At 43.8% G+C, this 26,016-nt stretch overlaps 1 protein-coding gene across 4 annotated transcripts in view; it reads right to left on the bottom strand.

Moving 5' to 3' along the window:
• The window catches only part of TDRD7 (tudor domain containing 7), a 76,395-nt gene extending 67,021 nt beyond the window's left edge, over positions 1-9,374 (bottom strand). For 3 of the 4 annotated variants that reach the window (XM_043567134.1, XM_043567136.1, XM_043567138.1), the window contains exon 1: positions 9,224-9,374. The gene's annotated coding sequence lies outside the window, so the exon portion shown is untranslated. Of the gene's footprint in view, positions 1-6,149; positions 6,221-9,223 lie in introns of all 4 variants that reach the window. The other variant, XM_043567135.1, reaches the window with a different exon arrangement.
• Between the last annotated feature and the right edge of the window lie 16,642 nt (positions 9,375-26,016).

The raw sequence follows: 26,016 nt of genomic DNA, 5'->3' as shown, positions 1-26,016 counted from the left end.
CCTGTAGATGAGAAAACCAAAGCCTAGGGGAAATAACCAAGATACTGTAACATATATGGAAGCCACTCACAGGGATGCTACAGATTCTAAGTCAGTGAGACAGACAGGCACTCTAAAGAGTAAGCGGCAAAATATGACAGCTATAGGGTCTGAGCACCTCCATTGCCCCTGACGTCCAAACACACTTTGAGTATGCTGGGGAGCAGGTAAGAGAGGATGGCTTTGGGACCTCTATCTCAAGGCTGCCGGAAGTTGAATCTAAAGTATGAATTCAGGCTCTTAAATAGTAAACTCCTGATTACAAGAGAAATACTTTGATTTGTAATGGTTCCTGACTCAACAAAGATCAGTGAACTTTAACTACACGGTTATTTCCTCATGTCGGAAAAACCAACTGGCCAAGTTTTCATTTGCAACAGGAAAACCTGAAGGATCACCTACTCATGTCCCAGAGCCAAGCCTCCCCAACATTTTTACCTCCACCTTCTTTCCTTCAAAACTCTGTCCCTCCCACCTCTTCATTTAGAGCTCTTCTGAGTAAAGCTAGACTTTGCATCTATGTATACCAGCATTTCCAGGCGGGCCTTGACGATGAATTATACACATATATTGTGTAGATAAAATGCCAGGTGGTCGGCACACAAGTAGGAACACACCTGCTTGGGTGTTAGCAGTGTACCTGGATCGGCTTAGACTAGACTGTTTAGTACACCAGGCTCCTCCCCAGTCAGAACCACTATAAATTCCCCTGCCCAGGGTTTCAGCAGGAAGGACTTAACCTTCACCTTGAGAAGGAGTTTCCACTGCCTCCTCCTTTCCCTTCTTTCTGGAAAGAGCATCTATTCCATTACTACCTCCCCAGTGTGGTCTACTTTTCCCCGGCCACATTAGGGAGTGAGCAGCAATCACACTAATTTATGGGGTAAAAAAATTTCTGACGTTCTACTCACTAATGGACATCCTATGACCAAAACATAAGAGAAGCCCGATAGGACGGTTTGAAAGGCAAAGTCTAATCCCATCTTAGAAGCTAACCAGAGACTGGTTCTACAGGCTGCCCTCTATGAAAGCCTTCTACTCCTTCCACCCTTGGGAGAACCACTTCAGACTACTTCCCCTCAGATGTCCCCTCTGCCTTCCTAAGATCTACTCTGAAAGAGCTGCCTGCAAAGACCTCCCAGACATTAACGGTTTGGGGGCGCTGACAATTAGTAGTTGATATACTGATTTTGATTTGATTTGTGGGGAGAGGCAAGGGATTGTGGAAGGCTGTGCCCATGCCTCCCCTTGCTGGCGTCTCCACGTTCACTATCACCACACAGAAAGCGTTTATTTTCCCGGGACAAATCCTTTCTCCCAGGCCCCAGTTTCCTTAGCTGTAAAACAAAAGAGTTCAGTATTAGTGGCTCTCAACTCTTATCACCATCACCACATGGTGTCAGACAGGCTGACATCCATAATTCCCCCACTCCTCACCAACTGCATGGTGACCCTCCTTAGCCCATGCCAGCAACATCTCTTGCCTGGATTGGGGCAACTGCCTCCTAGCTGGTCTCTGCTTCCACTTAACCTCCTAGAATCGATTCTTCACATAGGGACCACCAGGGCCCTATACAATCTGCACTCACCCCACTTCTCTGACCTCAGTTCCTCCCTTCGCTTATGTTTCACTCCCTCCACTCCACCCAGCCTGTCCTCCTTGCTGTCCCTCAAACATGCCTGGGACAGCCTCACATCAGGGCACTTGCCATTCCCTCTGTCTGGGAAGTCCTGTCCCAGGGGGCTACACAGCTCACTGCCTCAGCTCCTTCAGGTATTTGCTCAAAGGTCACCTTCTCAGCAAGGTCTTCCCTGGACACCCTAGTCCAAATCAGAACTGTTATGCCAGCTGCCCAATATTCCCTACACCCGTTCCCTCCTTAGCACTTATCACCACCCAAGATTCTTTACTTAATCTTACCACCTGCTTCCCCAACATGACTATAAACTCCATGAAAGCCAGGATGTGTAAGGTTTTGTTCACTACTGAATCTCTAGTGCCTCGCCCACAAGAACTCAATAAATACTGAGTGAACGAATGCCACGTGCTCCATCCACCTAATACTCCTTTTCTCTCCTACTTACTAAAATATAGCATAATGCATGTGAGGCTATTAAAGGACTCATCTTTAATTTACTTTATTAAAAAATGACTTGCAAATTTTCATGATTGTTATGAACTGGCTGAGAGAGCCAACTGCATCACCAGGCTGTGGTTGAGAACCATCAGGTAGATTACCTCGGGCCTTTCCACTCTGAGCCAGCATTCTCAGTGAGCAAGCCCAGGTCAGGGACACAGTGTTACCGTAAGAAGTCCACACATCCCTATGAGCAGGAGGCACTGCTTGAATACTGGCAAGTGTCTCACGCTTACGTGTATTCCTGTTTCCCAAACAGTGCGCATATACTGTTGGGATTCACAAACACAAATCGATACTGAATTCACAGCAGCACTTAGTAGTCACATGCTTTATCAGCCAATGGTAGAAGCCTAACTACTAGTAGGCAAAGTTCCACAAAGTTTTTTAAAACATTAAAAAAAAAAAAAAAGACCTTATACTTGGCAGGACTGGGAAGCAAGGCTTGACCACATGGCTGCAATCCAAATTAAGTATCTTTATCCTTCCCTTCCACTCCCCACGCCGCCTTTTTTTTTTTTTCTTTACATATGCTATTTTCATGGAACACTATGATTCTCTATTTGCAAAAAAAAAACTTTTTGGAGGGAGAAGTAGTCCCTGGGCTGAGACTGAACATCTCAAAGCTGGTGAGAGGCAGTTAAGCACAGTAAAGCCTAGGAGGGAAAATGTGACTATTCATCTTGTTCAGATGTAGGTCATATTCCCATGCTTGTCAATTTCTTCCAGTTGGATTTGCAACTCCTACATTAGCAATACTACTTTAGGCAATGAACAAAAAGAAAGTTACAACTAAAGCTTTAAAGGGATGCCTGGGTGGCTCAGTCTCTTGAGCTTCTGACTCTTGATTTTGGCTCAGGTCATGATCCCAAGGTCATGGGATGGAGCCCAGAGATGAGCCCCCTGTCCGGCTCCAGGCTGAGCACGGAGCCTCCTTGAGAGTCTTTGTCTCTCCCTCTTCCCCTCTCCACTGCTCGCATGCTCTCTCTAAAAAAATCTTTAAAGAAATCATTATTTTCTAATCTGTATTGCTTTAAAATGCTCTGAATTTTTAAAAATTTATTTAGTTTTGAGAGAGAGCAAGACAGTGTGAGTGGGGCAGAGGCAGAGAGAGAGAGACAGAGGATCCCAAGCAGGCTCCATGCTGCCAGCACAGAGCCCAGTGTGGGCCTCGAACTCACAAAACCATGAGATCACGACCTGAGCTGAAAGCGAGAGTTGGATGCTTAACTGACTGAGACACCCAGGTGCCCCTAAAATGCTCTAAAATTTAATTCTATGATTATCATGGAATTTTTCAAGATTTTCTATAGATGGCAAATTACACTTAAGAACTTTTTGTGAAAAGCACACAAGAATACTTTCCTCTATAAAAATTAAGTTTATTATCTTGGATGTCATCCATTAGAAGCACAAAAGGAAGTTGATGGGAATTTCAACTGTGCCTCAATGACAGGATTTTTTAGGTATCCTCCCCCCAAAAGATTAAGTTTGCAAGTTTCCTAAAGTGGCTCCCTAAATTTTTAAAGCTGCCATTTTGATCTTCCAACTCTCTTTCCCCTTTTATTTCTACTCTCTGAAAGCGTTGTGAGAAATATAATTTCTAGTTTAAAAAAACTCAAATTACTTTTATTTTGAGAATGTTATGCAAGCCCTGGTGACTAAGTTAGGCTAGGTTGGGAGAAATAAGGTTGGTTATCTCTGTTTTAGACCACAGCTTCTCAAGTTAAAATTCTTAAGGGTTTCCTTAGACAATACAGGGTCTGCCTGAGCTGAATAAGAATCATAAACACCAGAGTAAAGTGGAGTTATGTCTGGGGAATTATTTAATCAAAGTACTTTTAATTTCAAAAACTGACCAAGATCAGCTAGCAAAGACCTCAGGGGGAAGAAAATGGCCACAATGTGGGGCGTCTGGGTGGCTCAGTTGGTTAAGCGTCCGACTTTGGTTCAGGCCATGATCTCGCGGTTTGTGGGCCCGAGCCCTGTGTCGGGCTCTGGGCTGAGAGCTCAGAGCCCGGAGCCTGCTTCGCATTCTGTGTCTCCCTCTCTCTCTGCCCCTTCCCCACTCATGCTCTGTCTCTCTCTGTCTCAAAAATAAACATTAAAAAAAAAATTTTTTTTTTAAATTTTTTTTTTCAACGTTTATTTATTTTTGGGACAGAGAGAGACAGAGCATGAACGGGGGAGGGTCAGAGAGAGAGGGAGACACAGAATCGGAAACAGGCTCCAGGCTCTGAGCCATCAGCCCAGAGCCCGACGCGGGGCTCGAACTCACGGACCGCGAGATCGTGACCTGGCTGAAGTCGGACGCTGAACCGACTGCGCCACCCAGGCGCCCCCCCAAAAAATTGTTTTTTAAGAAAATGGCCACAATGTGTCACAACAAATTGCACTTTCCTCGTTTCTCTTCCAAATGACAAGCATCAAAAGTGGTCACCTGTACTTACCATGGTACTTGGCATTCAAAAGTTACCTGCATTTCCTGGAAGCACGGTGCGGATGGAAGACTACCTATGAATATATGCATTAAACGGCCAAAAGTAAAATGAGCATTGGCATATTGGAGAAATTTTTAGAACCACATTAAACTTGAAACATTGGAATTTTCCAAAGATTTTCTTATTTGCCTCATTAACATACGTATGAACTGGAAAGCTTGCAAAGAAAGCCACTGGATCTCCTCCAAGATTCCTCACTTAACTAGTAGGCAAAAAGTTACTTACTACTTTGGCAAAGGCTCACAGAGCAGAGATTCCCTGCTAGACTACAATCCCACGATGTCCCCGCATCCCGCCTGGCTTAGGAAAGCAGCATAGGATGGAGGCCTGACTTCACAGTGGGGAGCCGAGAGAAGCCGGGAATGCTGGTGAGCACCTTCAGACCATCTCCTCTAAACCCTTCCGTTTAAAAATGAGGAAACTGAGGCCCAGGACAATTATTCCAGGTTTCATATACCTTTATGGCCAGAACCACAACAAGAACCCAGGGCTTCTGGTTCCCACAACTAGGGCTTCCTTTTAGACAGCTACTCCAAATGCAGAGTTGGCTTCTGCAAGTAAATTGGACTTATGGAATACTGACTTCGTGATCAACCCTTAACTGATCATCTGGCACGAAACAGGGATCTGCCACGTTCTGATTTAAGGGTGTGCACCCAAATCCGAAAGCATCTCTCACTGCTGCAAATATTCAGTGGTGGCGATTGACATCTCATTTTATCCTTTCATTCTGTCCTTTTTCTTTTCCCTACACAATAAATCACAGTACCCCAAAGTGTTAATAATGTACAAGAAGTGGGGCAAAGAACAGGGGAAAGTAATGACCAACTTTAACAAAGAGATATTTAGAGGCACCTGGTCATGATCTCCCAGTTTATGGGATTGAGCCCCACATAGGGCTCTGTGCTGACAGCATGGAGCCTGCTTGGGATTCTCCCTCTCTCTGCCCCTCCCCTACTCTCTCTCGCTCTCTCTCACAATAAATGAACGTTTAAAAAAATTATCTTCCTTTAAAAAGAAAAAAAGAGAGAGATTTAAGTAATTTAAATAGCCTGAAATAATTCTCACACTCAAAACTGTATTTTGGAAACTCACAGCTTTTCTCTTTAATACACCTGGTAATCATCCTGAGAAAGTCTTACTCAGAAGAAGGTGGCTTCTGTGTCCTCTAGATACAGCCTTTACCACCAACCCTCTGTGACTCAATCATTTGCATGTTATCGCTTTCCCATTGCCTGACTTTCCTCACTCCCTACACCCAAAGACCTTTAGCCCAGCTGCTCTGGCTCTCACCTGTGTTTTCTCGTCTTTAAGTTTCTCTTTTCTTAACTATTTTCAACTGTACTGTTTGGCTCATCTTCCTCAATGCATTTTTCATGTCATAAATTTGAGCTGCAAAGTGGCACTAAACCCCAAAATATATCTGAAGAATTATTAGGGTAAACTGAAATCACCAAGTAATCTCTCTTACCTTCTTGGGCAGCCACTCAATTTTTAGTATCTCCTCAGGGCATATACTTCTGGTAACTGGCTGTCCTTTTACTTGAAGACAATATTAAAAAAAAAAAAAAGTTCATTTGTTTGTTTTTGAGAGAGAGAGAGAGAGGGAGAGAGAGAGAGACAGACAGACAGACAGAAAGGGAGAATCCCAAGCAGGCTCCATGCTGTCAGTGCAGAGTCCAACGCAGGGCTCAATGTTACGAACCGTGAGATCATGACCTGAGCCAAAATCAAGAGTCAGATGCTCAACCGACTCAACCACCCAGGTGCCCCCTGAAGACACTATTTTAACATGCCAAGGCCTAAAAGTTCAGAACGTCCGTGCTGAAAAAATTTTAGACATCATCTAGTTTACCCCAAACTCCTCATCTTATGATAAATTGAGGCTAAGAGAGGGAAGGCTTTGGTCTAAGACCCTTCCCGGATGATTTCTCATCTTGCAACATATTAACATGTTCTCTTTTCTTTCCAATTACAGTATAGTCTACTTGTTACCACCTGAATTACTTACTCCTTTACCAACTCTTTCAAAAGGAAAGATAGTAATTAATGCCTTCAGGTGGTGATCTACCCCCACAGGGTATCTTTAGGGAACAGGGTTTTTACTATTATTATTATTATTTCAAGCTCTAAAGTGTACATGCATTACTAACTACATATTATGAATAATAAGTAAGGGCCTTCCATAAATCTACATATTAGTGAAAAAAACTCTGGAGATAATAAAGTGACCTAGTTAGGATTTGGGGTCTTAAGCCCAGTCTGCTACTAATTAGCTATGATCCTTTGAGTGAGTCACTTCAGGTCTCTTTTTTTCATATGGATGGGTGATAAGGAAGATGGACAAGATCTGTGATTCTCAACTTTCCCTGGAGTCCTTTAAGTTCTGAGATGAGATCCAAAGATCTAAAGGAAATCACAGGTTTGCTTCCTCCTGACACAGCTGCACAGCTAAAATATTGAGTATGTTTGCAAGTCACTAGGTATTTCATGCCGACCAGAAGCTCCCATTAGCATGTATACACATCTCAGCTAAAAATGACAAAATCAATTACTTTTGGTTCGAAGAAAAAATGTAAAAACACACACACACATTTGGCCCACTGAGGAAATTATAAAAAGAATGAAGCTTTCAAAAGCACAAATATGGGAGTAGAGGGCAGAGAAAAAAGTTTTGCACAGAGAAAGAAAAAGCGATTCACATAAATATGAAATTAGATTTCACTCAAGTACCAAGGAATTTCTGCCCTTCCTGTATTCATCCGCTGATCCTGAAAATGCCCAGATGCAAAGCACTCTGTCAAATCTCAGTTCTTGAAAAGAGCGCTTGATCAAACACAGAATAGGCACTTAAGAGTTGGATTATAAAGTATTTTCCTTTACATTCATACCAAGTCTCCAACAAGATTCGATTGCACAGAGAATTTAAAGAGAAGTCCTTCAAGGAGTTTAAACGTCTTGGTACAAAACACAGTAGTTCATTCAGCCGTGTTCAACCAATACACTTAAAAGGGCATTAGCAGGGATTATGTTCCATCTCCAATCTACAGGGACTGAAATCTGAAGGCACTGCCAACTGCTGCCTCACCGTCTCACTGTGCTTAACTAGCAAAGAGGAAATCTGTGTGCCACCAAAGGGCCCTGGGCCGAGGCACAGGAGATGTGAATTCTAATCCAGCTGCCCCCAGGAGCAATTCCCTGCACAGAGCACAGTGCTTTGCCTGCAACTGATGCTCCGAAATGTCAACTAAGTGGAAATGCAAAAACCCCCACCAAGTGCCAATGAATATTATCCAGAGAACTTAAAGATGCCTCCAAGAAACTGAAATCCAGTTAGGTAAAATATAGCAACTTTGGTGTAAGGAAAAGAACTAACGTGTCTCGACCATTAAAATAAATCAAAGGATTTACAGTAGTTACCTCACAAAAGCTTTGTGGAGTAAGTTAAACATTTCCATTTGATAATACAGAAAACCAGGCTCAAAGAAAGCAGTTTATTCACCATCCACAATTAGTAAGAGGAGAAGCCCAGATTTCCAACCCAGGTCTGCAAAGCCCACAGTTTGCAGTATGCAACGCCTACACATCAAGGCAGCCCAGGATGAGTTAGAAATTTGGGTCTAAGTTTCACTTCTTGTCTCTAAGTTGTTTTATACCACTAGACAGAACACTTGTTCTGCAATTTTCCCACCGCACCATGGGACGTAGGGGGGCGGGGCGGTGACCTAGATCAGTAGTTTGTTTTGTTTTGTAAGGCGGTCATCAGAATCCTTTGGGGCCAGGACTTTTTTCTAATATGGGCATACGCCTTTCTTGCTCTTTGAAACTATGCGGGACTGGTACGCTTCAGTGATAACTGGAAATGCATTACACCCCGCAAACGGAACGGAGCAGAAAAGTTGTGCGGGCCCCAATCCCCCTCCCCTTAACTTGAGGCTGAGCACCTGACCCTGCAGGATTCGTGTTTCCTTTTAGCTTAGAGCTGTGTGCCGGCCCCGGGGCTCCCGGTCTGAGAGCAATGTATAGTATGTGTGTCCTGCATTACCTGAGCGGCCTGCAGGGGCTGGTCTGTAGAGAGAGGCCCGTGCCTTTGAGGGGCTTAACGCTCACCGTGTAAAATACCGAGCTCAAACAGCCGGCGGCTCTGATATGCCCTGCTCCGGAGGGGCGGCAGTGGAACCACTTCCTGGTCAGCGTCTCCCGCCCTTCGTCCACACCCCTACTGCTGCATTTCCCCCGCTGCACTGACTTGCCCGGCGGCAGGAGGGTCTGGCAGGCTCCCGGGCGGACGCCCAGCGCGTCTCCAAGCGGCCGGGGGAGGGGTCCGATCAGAGATTTAAAACAACGCTCTGGAACTCCAACTCCCCGCCCCCCCCCGCCCCCTGCGGGGCATCTCCTGCGGCTGCCGGGAAGAGGCCCCGGGCCCGTTCCAGTCCCGTCCGGGCCACTGTCCCTCCAGTGACCCAGGTGCGCCGCGCCCGCCCGAAACCCCGTCTGACGCCGCCCGGCACCTGTCGCGCCCGCAGCAGCAAACCCTGCGCTCACCTCGTCCCGGGGGCCCACGGCCCGTCCCCGCGCCTCTGGGCCCAGCTCCCGCCGCCGTCTCCGCCAGGCCCACAGCCGCGGCCGCCGCCCACTTTCGGTTTCCCCGCACGGCCAGAGCCGCAGCCACGGCTCGGGATTCACCTCAAGCCCCCGCCCCGCCCCGCCCCGCTCTGCCCCGCCCCGCTCCGCCCCGCCCCGAAGGCAGCCCGGCCTCGGCTCTGCGCACGCGCGGGCTCTCCGGCCTCGTCGGCCCACGCCGGCGTCCGCGCGTGGGGAGGGAAACCGACGCCGCCTAGCGGTTTCTGCGCGTGCCCACGCACGGGCCGACGGCGGAAGACGACTGCGGGGCGGGTTCAGGCGCGCCTCCCCGTGGACAACGCAAGTACCCGCGGGCTGGCCCGACCGGGACCCGGCACTTCACACCCAGCAGGACCTCACCAGCAGTTAACACGCTCTTGCATGCTTGCTTCACGCCCAAGTCAGACGTTTCAGTCAACTCTTGCTCATTCTTTTGGTTAACAGGAACAGTTACTTTTAACCCTCCCAGACGTCCACCTGGTCCGCTCATTTCCTTTAGGTTTTTCCGAAGCGTCACCTTTTCGAAGAAGGTGCTACTTTAAAAAATGTCAGTCTGCTTCCCGGAGTTTCTCACTTCTCAGCTTTCTCTCTCTTGAGCGCACTGTATGTATTTTACTTATCATGTCCTCGAATTAAGCTCTGTGAGCACAGGAATCTTTGTCATGCTCCCTAACCTATTCCTGGAGCCTAGGATTGTGCCTGGCACATAAGGGTTAAATAAATATTTGTCGAATTCATTCCTTCATTCATTATAAAATTATTGAACATCTAATATTCATTCACTTATTTCTTGTGCACATTAATTCTACCAACATATATTGGGCATGTCGGTTTGTATTCCTTAAACCAACACTGAACACTTCTCTGCACTTATTCTGTAAGCATTTACTGAGGTCTGCTGTTTCTTCGAGCAGTATATATTTTTACAGCTCTATTGAGGCATACTGTAAACGGCACATTTAGAATGTACAATTTGATGTTTTCGCATATGTATACAGCTGTGAAACCATCACTGCCATAAACATAACAGCACACCATCACCTCCAAAAAGTTTTCCCTGGGTCACTTTTATAATCCTCATCTCTTGTGCCTCTCTGTCCCTTGGCCCTTCAACTGCTGATCTGCTCTCTGTCACTATGGATTAGCTTGCTTTTTCTAGAGTTTTATATAAATGGAATCCTACAATATGTGCTGTCTTTTTTGGTGGGGGTCAGGAGGGAGGTCCAGCTTTTTTCACTCAATGTAAACACGTTGAGATTCATCCATGTTGTTTTGTGTACCAGTAGTTCGCATCTTTCTATTGCTGAGTAGTATCCCATTGTATGGGGGTACTAAACCTACCATATGACCCAGCAATTCCATTTACCCAAAGTTTGCCCAAGAGAAATGGGAGCATATGTCTACACAAAGACCCAGACAAGAATATTCATTGCAGCCTTGTTTACAATAGCCAAAAATAGAAAAAAACCAATACCCACTGGTAGTTGAATGGACAATCAACTAGTACATATTGAACACCTGCTGTTACATAACAAACTTTCATGGAACGCCTACTCTGCTAAGGCACACGCCTATGCTTGAGGAGCATTTTAAAAATTATTTCTTATTTATTTATTTCCTTACTTATTTAATAAACTGCACATCCAACATGGAGCTCAAACTTATGACCCTGAAATCAAGAGTCACGTGCTCTACCAACTGAGCCAGCCAGGCAAGCACCCTTGAGGGTCTTTTGATTCAGTGAAAAGAGATAGCAAGCAATGAAAAGGTTGGCTGGAAGTAAATCACAGAAGGCCCTATAGCCCATGCACAGAAGTTTGGGCTTTTCCCCAAAGGCAATGGGGAACTGTTCAAAATCTCCTTTGAATGCTGTTCTCTTTTATACTCCCACATCTAGTCCCTAACTAAATCTGCCCAAATGTCTCTCCCCGGCACTTCTCTTCATCCCTGCTACTGTATTTCAGTCTATTTAGGATCTCTCTCCCTTGCAATCTGCTCCAAACACTGCAGTGGGTTTAATAGACCTAAAATATAGCCAGACCCAGTTTGGACTCTGCAGTGCTCATGACATCTTCTGACTCCACATTTATGATAGGAAAGACGTAAAAAGCAGCTCCCAGTGGAAAGAGTGCCAGTGGAGAAGAAAATTAGGAAAAACTCCAGAGTCCAACATGCAAAGTAAATCATAAAAGCAATGTATGTTGACCTCGAGTCTGAGATTCTTCATCCTTTCAAAGGGATTCTGTGGACTGTACTGTATAGAAAGACAAATGACGTTCTGCAGCTAGTTTTTTAAAAAACTGATTCTGGGGGGCACCTGGGTGGCTCAGTCGGTTAAGCATCTGACTTAGGCTCAGGTCATGATCTCACGGTTCATGGATTCCAGTCCCCTGTCAGGCTCTGTGCTGACAGCTCAGAGCCTGGAGCCTGCTTCAGATTCTGTGTCTCCCTCTCTCTCTGCCCTTCCCCCATTCATGCTCTGTCTCTGTCTCTCTCTTTCTCTCTCTAAAAAGAAACATTAAAAAAAATTTTTTAATCGGATTTTTGGTGAATAGTTTACATATCATAATAATACATATTTTAAATGTATGGTTTGGTAAATTTTGACAAATGTATTCAATTGTGTGTCCAACACCACAATCAAGATCTAGAACTAATTCATCATTTCAGAAATTTCCCCTGTGCCTCTTTAGAGTTAATTTCTTCCCCCTACCACCAGCCCCTGGCAGGCATTGATCTGTTTTCTGTTACTAGAGCTTTGCCTTCTCTAGAATGTCATATAAATGGAATCATACAGTATGGAGTCTTTGTGACTGCCTTCCTTCACTTAGCATAATGCTGTTGAGAGTCACCCACGTTGCCACATCTATCAGTAGTCTGTTTCCTTTTATTGCAGAGTAGATACCATCACCGGTATGGATATGTCACAATTTGTTTATTCACATTTGATACATGTTTGTGTTATTTCCAGTTTGGGGCTATTGTGAATAAAACAGCTGTAAACAATCACATGCAGGTCTTTGTGTGGTCCTACAGTTGTCTTGCATAAAGACTTAGGAGTAGAGTTGTTGGTTGCAGAATATGTGTATGACTAACTGTAAGAAACTATCAAATTGTTTTCTAAAATGGCTGCATCATTTTGTTCTCCCTCCTCCCACCTGCCAGCAGTGTATGACAGGTCCAGTTGCTCTAAATCTTCTCCAGTCCTTATAACTGTCAGTCATTTTAAGTTTAGTCATTTTAGCAGATGTATACAGATATCACATTGAGGTTTTTTAATTTGCATTTCCCTATGACTAATGATATTGAGCATATTTTCATGTGTTCACTGGCCCTTCATATATGTTCTTGGGTAAAGTGTCCATTCTGCAGGTAGATTTTTGGCTAAGACATACCAGGAGGTTCTCAGAAGTTCACGGAAAGCTGACATAGCAAGGACAGGTTAGGAAGTTTGTTAACTTTCTTTGGAAATGGCCCCAAACCCAGGGAATTCAAGAATTAACTCCCATGCCCTGGATATATAATTGCATTTCAGGGAAATCGGAGATGATATCAAAGGATGACAAAAACTGGTTATTCTTCTGACACAATGGCTCTCGCCTCTTGTGGGATAGGAGGTCAGAATATGGGAGAGTAACACATGGATACGAAATTTGGCATATGATGTCAGAGAAGATTTTTGGGGGCACCTTAAGTTCCACTAGGAACCTGTATTAAAAACTGCCTTAGATGAGGGCATATATCCTGAGGCCAAAGAATGGAGTTTTCAGAATGAACAAGACTGAGGTGGAAGGTATTCTCTCTCAGCAAAAGCCCAAGCTCATCTTTGGATGACAGGAGTCAGGGCCAGGAGCATCTGTGACTCTCTTTCAGGAGAGGCAGGAACACTTCCCATCCTCAAGGGCTGTTGAGAGGTTGTGATCTGCTCGGATGGCTTTTGAGTGTAGGCAAGACAGATAGTAGGGGGACCAAGACCAGCTGGCCAGTGGGCAACAGCCTGGCAAGTAATCTGTGCCCATCCAAATACTTCCGAGAGGTTGTCATGGGAAAGGAGTGCCAATCAAGGCCCAGGCATAAGAAAGGAAGATGGCTTTATTGCCACCTTATCCTGGGCTTGAGAAAGGTGGGAATATGTCCAGTGTGAAATGTCCACCTAAAGCCCTTCATGCATTTTTGTCTACACCTGGGGAGCTTGTTTGGAGAGAGCCACACTGGACACAAACACCAAAACACCGGTACAAGGCAGACAAGACCAAAGCCACTGGTTGAGGTGCATCTCTGTCCTTCCCTCCTTCCGTTCTCTCAGTCCAGCAAGCACCACTTAGGAAGAAGGGGAGACAGCAACCACATTCCAAGAGCACGCCTGTAGCTCATTTTGTTTTTATCTCACCTGATGGGGTTTCTGGCATTTACAATGCAGTCTAAGAAACAGATACTCCCAACCCTCCCTCACAGGGTCTCTCTGACGTTTCCGCTGTGGTAGGCAGTTCTTCCACTCTTCAAACTTTGGAGTGGCAATTTTAGACACCCCAGTTGTCCCCATGTCACTTCCCATCTGACCTCGTCTGCCTCTTCTCTAGATCGTCTCCTATGAGGAAACCCAATCCCAAACTCTCATTTCTATCTCTTTGCCTTCCACCAGATGAGCTGCAGGGACTTGGCTGTGGCATTATTTGGGGTCTTCATTAATTCCTCTCCTGGGAAATCTTCCTTGAAGCCCCACCCGAAAGTGATCTGCTCCCTTAGTGGGGCTCCTGTGGCACCTTGTCTGTCCCTCAAAAATGTTTACAGTAGGGGAGGATGTAGATGGTCCCGGGTCTCATCTTCCTTGTGAACAACTTGAAAAGACTTATATTGTATTCATCTTTTTTCCTCTGAGTTATTTAATTGCAAATAATTTTAGCAATGATAATTCTAAATCCTTCTTAAAGCTGAACAACACGTTCAAAGTTACATACGTGGACTAAGTCCAGCCTCACCTCACCTTTTTGCTTACATAAGGCCAGGAAAAATAGATGCATAACAAATGGAATCTTTGGACAGATCTACTTTTAAACATTAACATCATGATCACACCCTCTCCTGTCAGCTATTGCCTCACCAACAAATGCAGAGGAATTTCTAGACAATTGCATTTGTTTTAACTGAGTAAGGAGAAACAAAACAAAACAAAACAAAACAAAACACTGAAGGGAGAGATTGCTGGGGCGCTGCTAAAATCCAGGCCCTGGTAAAGCTGAGGATGTGCTGATCAAGCAAAACTCCCTAATCTGCCCACAAAGGCCTCCAAGGTGAGTCAGCTGAAAGGGGTTAATCCCCAGAAGGGACTGATCCCTAAAGCTGTAGAGGCCACCCAGCCACTGAACACTGGAAAACAGGGGATAACGAAAGCTTAAAGCCACATTGTGTAGAGCAAGGTCATAGGACCAACGGGGGAGGGTCTTGGCTCTCTAAGAGATGGCCTCTGCCCCTCTAGAGCTGTGGCTCATTTGCACAGCCCAGCCCTGGGCAAGGCCCAGAGAGAAGGACAACTCCCAGGATGCAGGTATTAAGTTGGCAGCAGGTTAAGGACCCAGATGTGGGGTAGGGCATGGAGGTGGGGTGACTAATACTTTAAGCAAGGCAAGCAACTATAGCATTACTGATTCTGTAACAATCAATAAACAGACTGGTACAAAAATTATACTGCAGTTGATGCTAGGGGTGAGGAAGGGAGGAGGCAAAGAGAAGGAACCACGTAAGTCTACGGCTTAGTATAGCTTAGCTGATCCTGAAATCAAAGATGCAGACAGTATTCAAGAAAATGTGGTTTCAGAGCCCCCTGACTGGTACAGTTGTTAGAGCATGTGACTCTTGATCTTAGGGTCATGAGTTTGAGCCCCATATTGGGGGTAGAGATTACATAGAAAAATAATATCTTTTTAAAAAAATGTGTGTTCAGATTCAAAGTGTAATACTCTGGGAGGATCATTGCCACTTAGTTGTTTGACCTTGAATAAATCAAAATCTTTTGTTAGATTCCCTTTAAGTGGCAAAATTAACCCAGTAAGTAGCAAAAGAGAATTCACTAGAGGCTTTTTGGACAATTCCCATTCTTTAGTGGGTCTCCATGAGAGCAACATCATCCCCCCCCCCCCCCCCCCCCCGCCCAGGGCACGTTGGACATTCGTGAGGTTAATTTAGGTTTTCACAGTGATGGGGGGCACCTCCTCGGATTTAGTGGGCTTCGCTGGTCGCTTTTTGTCCTGCTGCCAGCGGAACAGCTCCCCCATATCCAAGGAGTTCCCTTTGTCCCAACCAACATGTGACTGTCCTGCCAGTCATTCATGTAGCTGAAAAGCCTCTGATGTATAAACACAAATAACTTTTTCGTAGTTTTATATATGACACGTTTTCCAGGTTATTTGATCTGTGAATTTCAGTTCAGGAAAGTAAAGGGAGGGGTTACAAAATATTCATTATAAAAGAGGGTGCTGGGGGCACCTGGGTGGCTCAGTCAGTTAAGCATCAAACTCTTGATTTTGGCTCAGGTCATGATCTCATGGTTTCATGAGTTTGAGCCCCACATTGGGCTCTGTGCTGAAAGCATGGAGCCTGCTTGGGAGTCTCCCTCTCTCCCTCTCTCTGCCCCTGCCCCACTTATGCTCTGTCTCTCTCAAAACAAATAAATAAACCTAAAAGAAAAAAGAGGGTGCTGGGTCAGATAGGGGTTGAGTGCTGCTTCTAGAAATCCCCCAACAGCCATTCTTACCCAAAGAGAAGCTGAACAAGACATTCTTGTTTACTCCAACAGACAGGGATGAATGCATGTCTTTATTAGAATTCTGCATCACCCCACTCCCAAATTACCTGATTTTCCCTAGCACTTACAACATGCTGAGGAGATTAAACACTATTTTGTGAGTTCTTCCTGGAGTTCACTTAGCCCAGAAGTAGAAGATATGGTCTTCTTTCCAATTCTCTCTTCATCTCTTGCACTTAGCCTTTTCCATTTAAAACTGGAGCCCCTGCTCTCAGTAGCAACTTCCTTCAAACAGGGTGTTTTATATTTGCATTTAGAAAATTATAGCTCCTTGGGGCGCCTGGGTGGTTCACTCTGTTGGGTGTCCGACTTCAGCTCAGGTCATGATCTCGCGGTTCGTGAGTTCGAGTCCTGCGTTGGGCTCTGTGTTGACAGCTCAGAGCCTGGATCCTGCTTCCGATTCTGTGTCTCCCTCTCTCTCTGCCCCTCCCCTGCTCACACACTCTCTCTCTCTCAAAAATACATAAACATTAAAAACAAGAAAAAAATTATAGCACCTGGAGGCTAGCTGTTGCCTAAGAAAGGAGCTAACGAGGTATTGGCCAGAGCAAGCCACCAGAGGAGATTTCCTCCAGATAAGTGGTTCTTAATATGAAAGTAACACAGTCTGCAAGCACTAACACAGCATTTCCCTCTCTTCGTGCAGTACATATTCCAAAAAAATGGATTTGAATGTTGATATGTATATATATCATATATATATGAATATATATATTATATATATATGATATATATATATATGATATATATATATATATGATATATATGTGGTCCCTAATCAGAACGACTGCAGTGTTCTAGCGCTGGGCACATTTGGGCTTACAATAAATATTTATTCAATGGATGAATAAATAGAAAAGAGCTCAAGTCCATCCTCTTTCTACAATGCTGTGTTGTCTCTATGTATACCTGATGAATGAAATAAGGGACTGAAGAAGCAAGCAAAGGGAAATGCATAGAAAGTATAAAGACAAAGTAAACATCCCCCCCCCCCATGAAAATCTCTAAGGCAAGCTATAGACCTGCATAATAGAGGTTAACAAATGGCTTGCACCAAATCCAGGTACCAATTTACTGGCTGACAATTGTTCAGAAAGAGACTTGATCTTTACTTTGCCATTCTATATCCATGGAATTTTTCTTTTCACGTCTCCAAATGTTTCCAGTCAATTTTTCCAATTTTCTTCTCTACACCCTTTCCATCCTGGGAAGGCACTGTGTTCACCTCCAAGCCTGGTGGACCCTGGGTGGTAAGGTGGAGAACAGGCTGGAGGAGTGTGACCTGATACTTCTCCAGATGCTTGCTGACAACAACAGGCCAGACAACTAGACAGACAGCCCTTACAGACTATTTGCAAAATATTGTTCCTCTGCACAGACCACCTCTGTATCAGTGGGGAACTCCCCCTTGTGTATGAGCCCTGCCCTTATTGGGAAGACAGCTATGAATGTCAAAATGCCATTTTGATCTAAAAACTCTCTCTCTAGAGTGTCTACCTGTGAACTTTAGTGTTACCTGTTGGTTAAAGAGAAAGAATGGAAACCTCCCTAAAGCGGGGGTTATTTGATATTTGGAGAATGCTGTCACAACCTTCTAAAATCTTCTCTTGGTCAATTGCCACACTTACCTCCTCTAAGCAAGCTTTAATTAATTGAATTTCTTGAAAGTGGCACTCAGAAAAAAGTTCTAATTTCCAGCTGGCTATTTCTTTGCAAATAAACAAGACCCATTTAGAAGGTATTTGTAACTCAGATATGAATTTCTTGAAAGTGGCACTCAGAAAAAAGTTCTAATTTCCAGCTGGTTATTTCTTTGCAAATAAACAAGATCCATTTAGAAGGTATTTGTAAGTCAGATAATGGCCAGTTGTTCTAAATAGCAGAATTGGTAACTGGTCACAATCTTTCCTTGGGTGTTTTGGAGCCTATACTGCTAAAGTTGAAAAAAGCATTGCTCTGGGTGATTCCAAGTCTCAATCCTGATCTTGTAATGTGTCTGGGAAGATCAAGTGGCCTCTATTTGAAACTACAAGATTTGTGGGTGGGTGTTATGACATGTTGCATAAACCCTATTGCTGGAAAGCTGATTTTATAACTTGTGTGCAATGTTTACAACATCACCAGCAACCTGTTTAGGGCTGTGGTGCTAACAAGATAGAAGTGAAATGGAAATCTAGGTCAATGTTGTATAAACCCGTGTTCTTGGACTTATTCTTTTTTTTTTTTTTTTTTTAATTTTTTTTTTAACGTTTATTTATTTTTGGGACAGAGAGAGACAGAGCATGAACGGGGGAGGGGCAGAGAGAGAGGGAGACACAGAATCGGAAACAGGCTCCGGGCTCTGAGCCATCAGCCCAGAGCCTGACGCGGGGCTCGAACTCACGGACCGCGTGATCGAGACCTGGCTGAAGTCGGACGCTTAACCAACTGCGCCACCCAGGCGCCCCTCTTGGACTTATTCTTAAAGGTCTGAGGTTCTCAATAAGAATGTAAAATATTTACATTTTCATTTAGATGATTATTTAAATAAATACAGCCACATTTTGCATCTTCTGATGACTATTTTATAACAAAGCAGTGCCATGCTAACAGTTATATATAAGATCTTTATGAGGAAAACTACAACTCTTGCAAAAGAAACCAAAAAACCATTAAGTGGAGAGATATTCTATGTTCATGGATAGGAAGACCCAATATTGTCAAGATGTCAGTTCTTCCCAACTTGATCTATAGATAAAGTGTGATCCCAATCAAAATCCCAGCATGTCATTTTATGGACATTGGCAAACTGATTCTACAGTTTATATGGAAAAGTTAAAAAAAAAACAGAATAACTAATACAGTATTGAAAGAGAAGAAAAAATTGGAGGACTGACATTATCAGACTTCAAGACTTTTTATAAATAAAGCTACAATAATTGATATAGTGTGTTATGGATGAAAGAACAGACAAATAGATCAATGGAACAGAATAAAGAACCCAGAAACATACCCACAAAAATATAGTCAACTGGTCTTTAACAAAGGATCAAAGGTAATTCAATGGAGAGACAAAAGTCTTTTCAACCAATGGTTTTGAAACAACTGGACATCCACATGCAAAAAAAAAAAATTAACCTTGATACAGAACTTTCACAAAAATTAACCAAAAATGTTGTGATGTAGAATGTAAAACTATAAAACTCCTAGAAGATAACACAGGAGAAAATCTAGGTGAACTTGAGTTTATCAGTAACTTTTTATTTTATTTTTTTAAGCTTTTACTTATTTTTGAGAGAGAGAGACACAGAGAGAGAGAGAGAGAGAGAGAGAGAGCACATTTGCACACATGCACATAAGTGGGGGAGGGACAGAGAGAGGGGGGTAGAGAATCTTAAGCAGACTCCATGCTCAGTGTGGAGCCCAATGTGGGGCACAATCCCACAAACCATGAGATCATGACCTGAGCTGAAATCAAGAGTCAGATGCTTAACTGACAGCCATCCAGGTGCACCTGCCAGTAACTTTTTAGATAAAACACCAAAGGATTGATCCATGAAAGAAAAAATTGATAAGCTGAACATTGAAATTAAAAGCTTCTACTCTGCAAAAGACATCGTTAAGAGAATGAGAAGATAAGCCACAGACTGGGAGAAAGTATTTGCAAAACATATTATATGATAAAGGACTAATACCCAAAATACACAAAGAACTTTTCAAACTCAACAGGAAGAAAACAAAAATTAATTATTGAGGGATGCCTGGGTGGCTCTGTCAGTTAAGCATCCAAATTCAGCTCAGGTCACAATCTCATACTTTGTGAATTTGAGCCCTATGTTGGGCTCTGTGCTGACAGCTCGAAGCCTGGAGCCTGCTTCTGATTCTGTGTCTCCCTCTCTCTCTGCCCCTTCTCTGCTTGTGCTCTCTCTCTCAAAAATAAATAAATAAACTTAAAAATTAATTATTGAATTTAAAAATGGGCAAAAGATCTGAACAGACACCTCAGCAAAGAAAATATGAAGATGGCAAATAAGCATGCCCAAAATACACAAAGAATCCTAACACTCAACAATATCTCAACAAATAAAATTTCAAAAACAAAACAAACTCACTACCTCCAGAAAAAGTATCTCAAACAAACCATTTTAAAAATGGGCAATAAAAAAAAGGGGCAACAGATCTGAACAAATATGTCATCAAAGAAGACAAGAAGATGGTAATAAACATATGAGAAGATGTTCAATATCATATGTCATTAGGAAACTGTAAATTAAAGCCACAATGCGATACCACCAAACACCTATTAGAAAGGCTGAATGCAAAAAATCCCTGGGGGCACCTGGGTGGCTCAGTTGGTTAAATGTCCGACGTTGGCTCAGGTCATGATCTCATGGTTAGTGGGCATGAGCCCCACATCAGGCTCTGTGCTGACAGCTTAGTCTGGAGCCTGCTTCCAATTCGGTGTGTCTCTCTCTGCCCCACCCCCGCTCGTGCGTCCTTTCTTTCTCTCAAAAAATAAACATTAAAAAAAAAAAAAAAAGAAAATTAAAAAAAAAAAAAAGCCCTGATCATGTCAAATGCTGACAATAGTGTTGAACAACATTCCTGGTTGGAATGCAAAATAGTACAGCCACTTTGGAAGACAATTTGGCAGTTTCTTAAAAAGCTAAACATAGTCCTACCATATGATCCAGCAATCGTGCTCCTAGGTATTTACCGAACAAGTGTTGGAAACATGTCTACACAAAAACCGGCAAAAAATATTTAACAGCAATTGTGAATAATAACCCCAAACTGGAAGCAACAAAGAGGTCCTTTAATAGGTGAATGGATAAACAAGCTATGGTACATCCAGATGATGGGTATGATTCATCAATATAAAGAAATGAGCTATCCAGCCACAAAAAGACATGGAGGAACTTTATTATTATTTTTTTATTTTTTTTCAATATGTGAAATTTATTGTCAAATTGGTTTCCATACAACACCCAGTGTTCATCCCAACAGGTGCCCTCCTCAATGCCCATCACCCACCCTCCCCTCCCTCCCACCCCCCATCAACCCTCAGTTTGTTCTCAGTTTTTAACAGTCTCTTATGCTTTGGCTCTCTCCCACTCTAACCTTTTTTTTTTTTTCCCTTCCCCTCCCCCATGGGTTTCTGGTAAGTTTCTCAGGATCCACATAAGAGTGAAACCATATGGTATCTGTCTTTCTCTGTATGGCTTATTTCACTTAGCATCACACTCTCCAGTTCCATCCACGTTGCTACAAAGGGCCATATTTCGTTCTTTCTCATTGACCTGTAGTACTCCATTGTGTATATAAACCACAATTTCTTTATCCATTCATCAGTTGATGGACATTTAGGCTCTTTCCATAATTTGGCTATTGTTGAGAGTGCTGCTATAAACATTGGGGTACAAGTGCCCCTATGCATCAGTACTCCTGTATCCCTTGGGTAAATTCCTAGCAGTGCTATTGCTGGGTCATAGAGTACATGGAGGAACTTTAAATACATATTGCTAAATGAAAGAAGCCAGTCTGAAAGGCTACATACTGTATGATTCCAACCATTTGACATTCTGGAAAGGGCAAAACTATAGACAGGGTAAAAAGATCAATAGTTGTCAGTGATTGGGAGAGGAAGAGAGGAAAAGAATGGGTGGAACATGGGGCCTGAGGGTTGGTTGTACAACTGTTCTGCATGATACTATAATGGTGGATACATGGCACTAAAGCGTCTGTCAAAATTCATAAACCGTGTAACACAAAGACTGAAACCTAATGTAAACTATGGACTTTAGTTGGTTCGTAAATTTTAATAAATGAATCACACTACTATAGGATGTTAAAAATAGAGTAAACTGTGGGGGCAGGGGATGGGATATATGGGAAACTGGTGTTCCTTGCTCAGCTTTTCTATAAACTTAAAACTGCTCTAAAATATGAAGTCAATTAAGTATTAAAAAATTTAAATGAGATAATATTTGAGAAATACACATAGCACAGAAAATCAACTGTAGTTTATCTACTTTTATTATTAATTCATTGCAATTATTTATGTCAGGATCAATTACTTTTTATGTAAGTTGATTTGGGGTTCATATCATAATTTACTGATTATAGATTCTGCTATTGTAAATTTTAGGGATTATTATTTTTAAAAAATTTTTTAATGTTTATTTATTTTTGAGAGAGAGAGACAGAGAGACAGAGTGTGAGCAGGGGAGGGGAAGAGAAAGAGGAAAACACAAAATCCAAAGCAGGCTCCAGGTTCCACACTGTCAGCACAGAGCTCTACGTGGGGCTCAAACACAGGAACCTTGAGATCATGACCTGAGCCAAAGTCAGACGCTTAACTGACTGAGCCACCCAGTCATCCCTAGGGATTATTATTTTTAATAATAATTAAAATTATGCATATCAAAATGTTTTCCAAATGTTGTTTTTCTTCCATTAATCTTTAGTCCATGATAAACTTTGCCACGAGAAGTTTTAACTACTATTAGTTTTCTTTTCTGCGTATTATTTTTCCTAGTATTCACCATGAGGGTCAAACATGGTGGGGTCAACAGATTCTATTCTTTGATTTACAGACATATGATTTTGACTCAGCTTTTTAGGAACATGTTGCTTGCCTACAAGACTTCACAACCCCACCTCTCTCCACCCCATTTATGAAATAAAAGAGGGTTTTCTGAGGTCTTCTTATAAGGGACAAGCAGATAAAAATCAACACAATCCCACTCACACACTGGTTTAGAACAGACTTTTTGTTCTCTCTGTGAATGAGTGAACACCAAGGAAAGAGAGGCTGTGGATGCCCCACGCACCTGGAAATAACCCCTCTCCTCTTCATCTTGAAGTTCTGTGTAGGAAAGAGCACTGGTAGTTTCCACATTTTCATTCCCACTTTGCTTAAAAACCAGTTTTGATTGGGCAGCAATTCAACAAATGAAAAGACTAAAGTTCTTAACCTCTCTGACAGCTAAGAGTGACCAAAGTTTAGGTCAATGATATGTGAACAGAGTATGATGGGGGACTTTGGGGAGGCTGGTTAGATGGGACAGATACAGCTGGGAGGGCCTCTTTTCCCTCCTTCTTTTCTCCTGCCTGCAGTCTCAAGTGTAGACCTGGATCATGGACAGCCTTGATGATAGAAACCACATGCTAAGATGCTGGGGAAGGACAGATGACCCGTGGTCTTCCATGATGAGCAGTCCAGGACCAATAAGGACGGCCTGCCTCTAGAGCTTTTTTGGGTTTGGGGGGTTTGCTTTTGTCTTTGGTTTGTTTTATTAGCAAATGTCCTCCACCATAGGGGTTGTAGAAAAGTTTTGTGAATACAGAAAAGGGCAGGTTAAGAGGACGGCCCCTCTCCTGGAACATAAGTGATTTTCTCTGGTTATTGTCAGTAAGTCACAAATAAGTCAGTGCTATCGTCCAGTTGCCTGGGGTGGGGGTCACTGGAGTTGTCCCACAACAGAAAAAAGAGCTCTTTTATGTGAAAGAGATAGAAATCTTTGTTTGTGCCACATTATTTTTCTACTGGATTTTCTACGATACATAGGCAAATATAGGAGCTTTGCCATTGAATCACTATGTGACCTTGTACAAGATAGGCCCTTTCTCTGGGACACAGCCCTTTGTGCATAGTGGCAGAGACAGGTATGCAGGCAGCTTGCATGATTCTGAGACTTGGTGCTTCTGCCTGGCTGACATTCATGCCCTCTTCTGTTGGGAACAGGACATTAGTGTTTCTTTAGGGAACTGCCCCTTCCCCACCCTTCATCCTAGTGGCTAAGTGAGACTGACAGCCCTTGCTGGGTCCAGTGGTGAACATATGACCCAGGCCTCAGCAGCTGTGGGGTGCACAGAGCTGGCTGAAGGAGACCAACCTCATGTGTGGAGCTACTAGTACAATGTACACGCGTACACATCAGCTTGCGGGCTGGTGTATGCACTCTTCTTGGGTCTTCCCCAGGACCCCTTGTGTGTGTGCCTGGCCATGGACACAAAGCCTGGCTACCATACACTGTGTTCCTTTCTGTACCCATATCACTCCATCTCAACACTCCAACCTGTTTTGATGGAGCTGGACCTCACTGAGCATCCACTTATGTGGTTCTGTATCAGGCTTTTATTGCACAATTAGGAAACTGAGGCCAAGAGTGAGTCAAGGACCAGTCTGGGGCCCAGGAGGTGGGCAGAGTCCAGAGGATAAGGAAGGGCTTTGGTCTTGTAGGCCAGGGCTCAACACATCCTGAAAGAGTTTACTTGGTGATGAGAAACTCTAGGGTGCCAGGGGGCCCCTGCCCACCTCCTCTCCATTGTGGAGGTCATTTTCCTCTCCACATCCTCACATGTGCTCAGGCACATTCACTCACACTGACTTCTCGGGTGGGGAACATGGAGGCATGGTCAAGAAAGAGCAGACATGGGAGAACTTACAAGAGGGAGAATGGAAAGAGGTTGGAGGCAGCTCTATCATGGGGCAGTGGCATCCATTTCCCTAACTACCTGCTCGATAGGGAAGTCCCTAAGGTTCCAAGGGTAGCTTTGAGAGAAGGACTGGGGTCTTGCAGTCCACTTCTGTGAGCACCTGGAACTACAATGAGCCCACAGTCCCTAGTGTGGACAGTGGCTACAGGAAAACAGGTCAGGAGGTAGGTCAACGACAGGCCAGGGGACAGGCAATGCAGGGTGGAGGACAGGTGAGGAGGACAGATGTGTCTGGTGTGTGTGGAGGAGGGTTAGAAGGAGTCCGGGGGCGCCTGGGTGGCGCAGTCGGTTGGGCGTCCGACTTCGGCCAGGTCACGATCTCGCGCTCCGTGAGTTCGAGCCCCGCGTCGGGCTCTGGGCTGATGGCTCGGAGCCTGGAGCCTGTTTCCCATTCTGTGTCTCCCTCTCTCTCTGCCCCTCCCCCGTTCATGCTCTGTCTCTCTCTGTCCCAGAGATAAATAAACGTTGAAAAAAAAAATTTAAAAAAAAAAAAAAAAAAAGAAGGAGTCCGGAGCAAGGCCAAGGCTTCTTCCAGGCTCCCCTTCCCCATGACCTCATTCATGCTTCTTGGGATCATCTCCAAAACAATGGCTTGCCCCCAAGTCTTTGTCCACTTTTGGGGAACCAAAAAGTATGGTGAGGCGCTATAGTGGCTGTATACCTTTGAGGAGGTTGTCTTGACCTTCTGAACTTGAGTTTCCACATCTGTAAATGGGAGCAAAAGCCTACCTCATCAAGTCATTAAAACAGGTAAAGCATAGGAAAATCCAAACTGATGCAAAGTCAAAATGCAAACCAGGTAAAAGGAACAGGAGTTGATGAAATCAAGGAAGGAATGTAAGCAGTCCATCCAAGTGCCACAAAAAACTACTAACAAATGAGACCTGGCATGGTTAGGCCATTTAATCAAGGAAGAGAAAATCAGCAAGGAAGATGCAAGATGGAGGCTTCCAGAGGGAAGGATCTGAGTCTCACAAGATTTAAGGGGCCCCTAGGAAAATTAAGGAGTCCTGGAAGATTTTCCTCAAAATGCTATAATTTGGTCAGGCAAGTTGCCAGGCAGATACCCAATCAAGACTGGATGAATTCTTTGTGGGTTGCATGGTTGCAATTATCTTACACTTTGTTAAATGTAAATATACCCATGCCCAGATAATTTTATTATTTCATTTTCCAAGATGAAGTGCCAAGCATGCCTATTGGAATTATGTCCTCTGAATTACTGGTCTCTATTTTAAGTGGCCTAATCCAGTGACCCACCAACCCTGATAACCACATGGAACCCCCTTTCACCTCTGTCCTCCTTACCCATCCACGTGGGCAGGGACCACACCATGTCCTGGTCACTGATGAAGCTACTGTGCTGGGTATAGAGCAGGGATGGATGAACGGATGGATGGATGGATGGGCGGACAGATGGATAGAGAAGGAG

This window comes from Prionailurus bengalensis, chromosome D4, assembly GCF_016509475.1.
Source record: "Prionailurus bengalensis isolate Pbe53 chromosome D4, Fcat_Pben_1.1_paternal_pri, whole genome shotgun sequence".
In the NCBI taxonomy this organism is placed as follows: Eukaryota; Metazoa; Chordata; class Mammalia; order Carnivora; family Felidae; genus Prionailurus; species Prionailurus bengalensis.
Note: the sequence above shows the minus strand (reverse complement) of the source record. Positions and strands in the feature narration are given on the sequence as shown.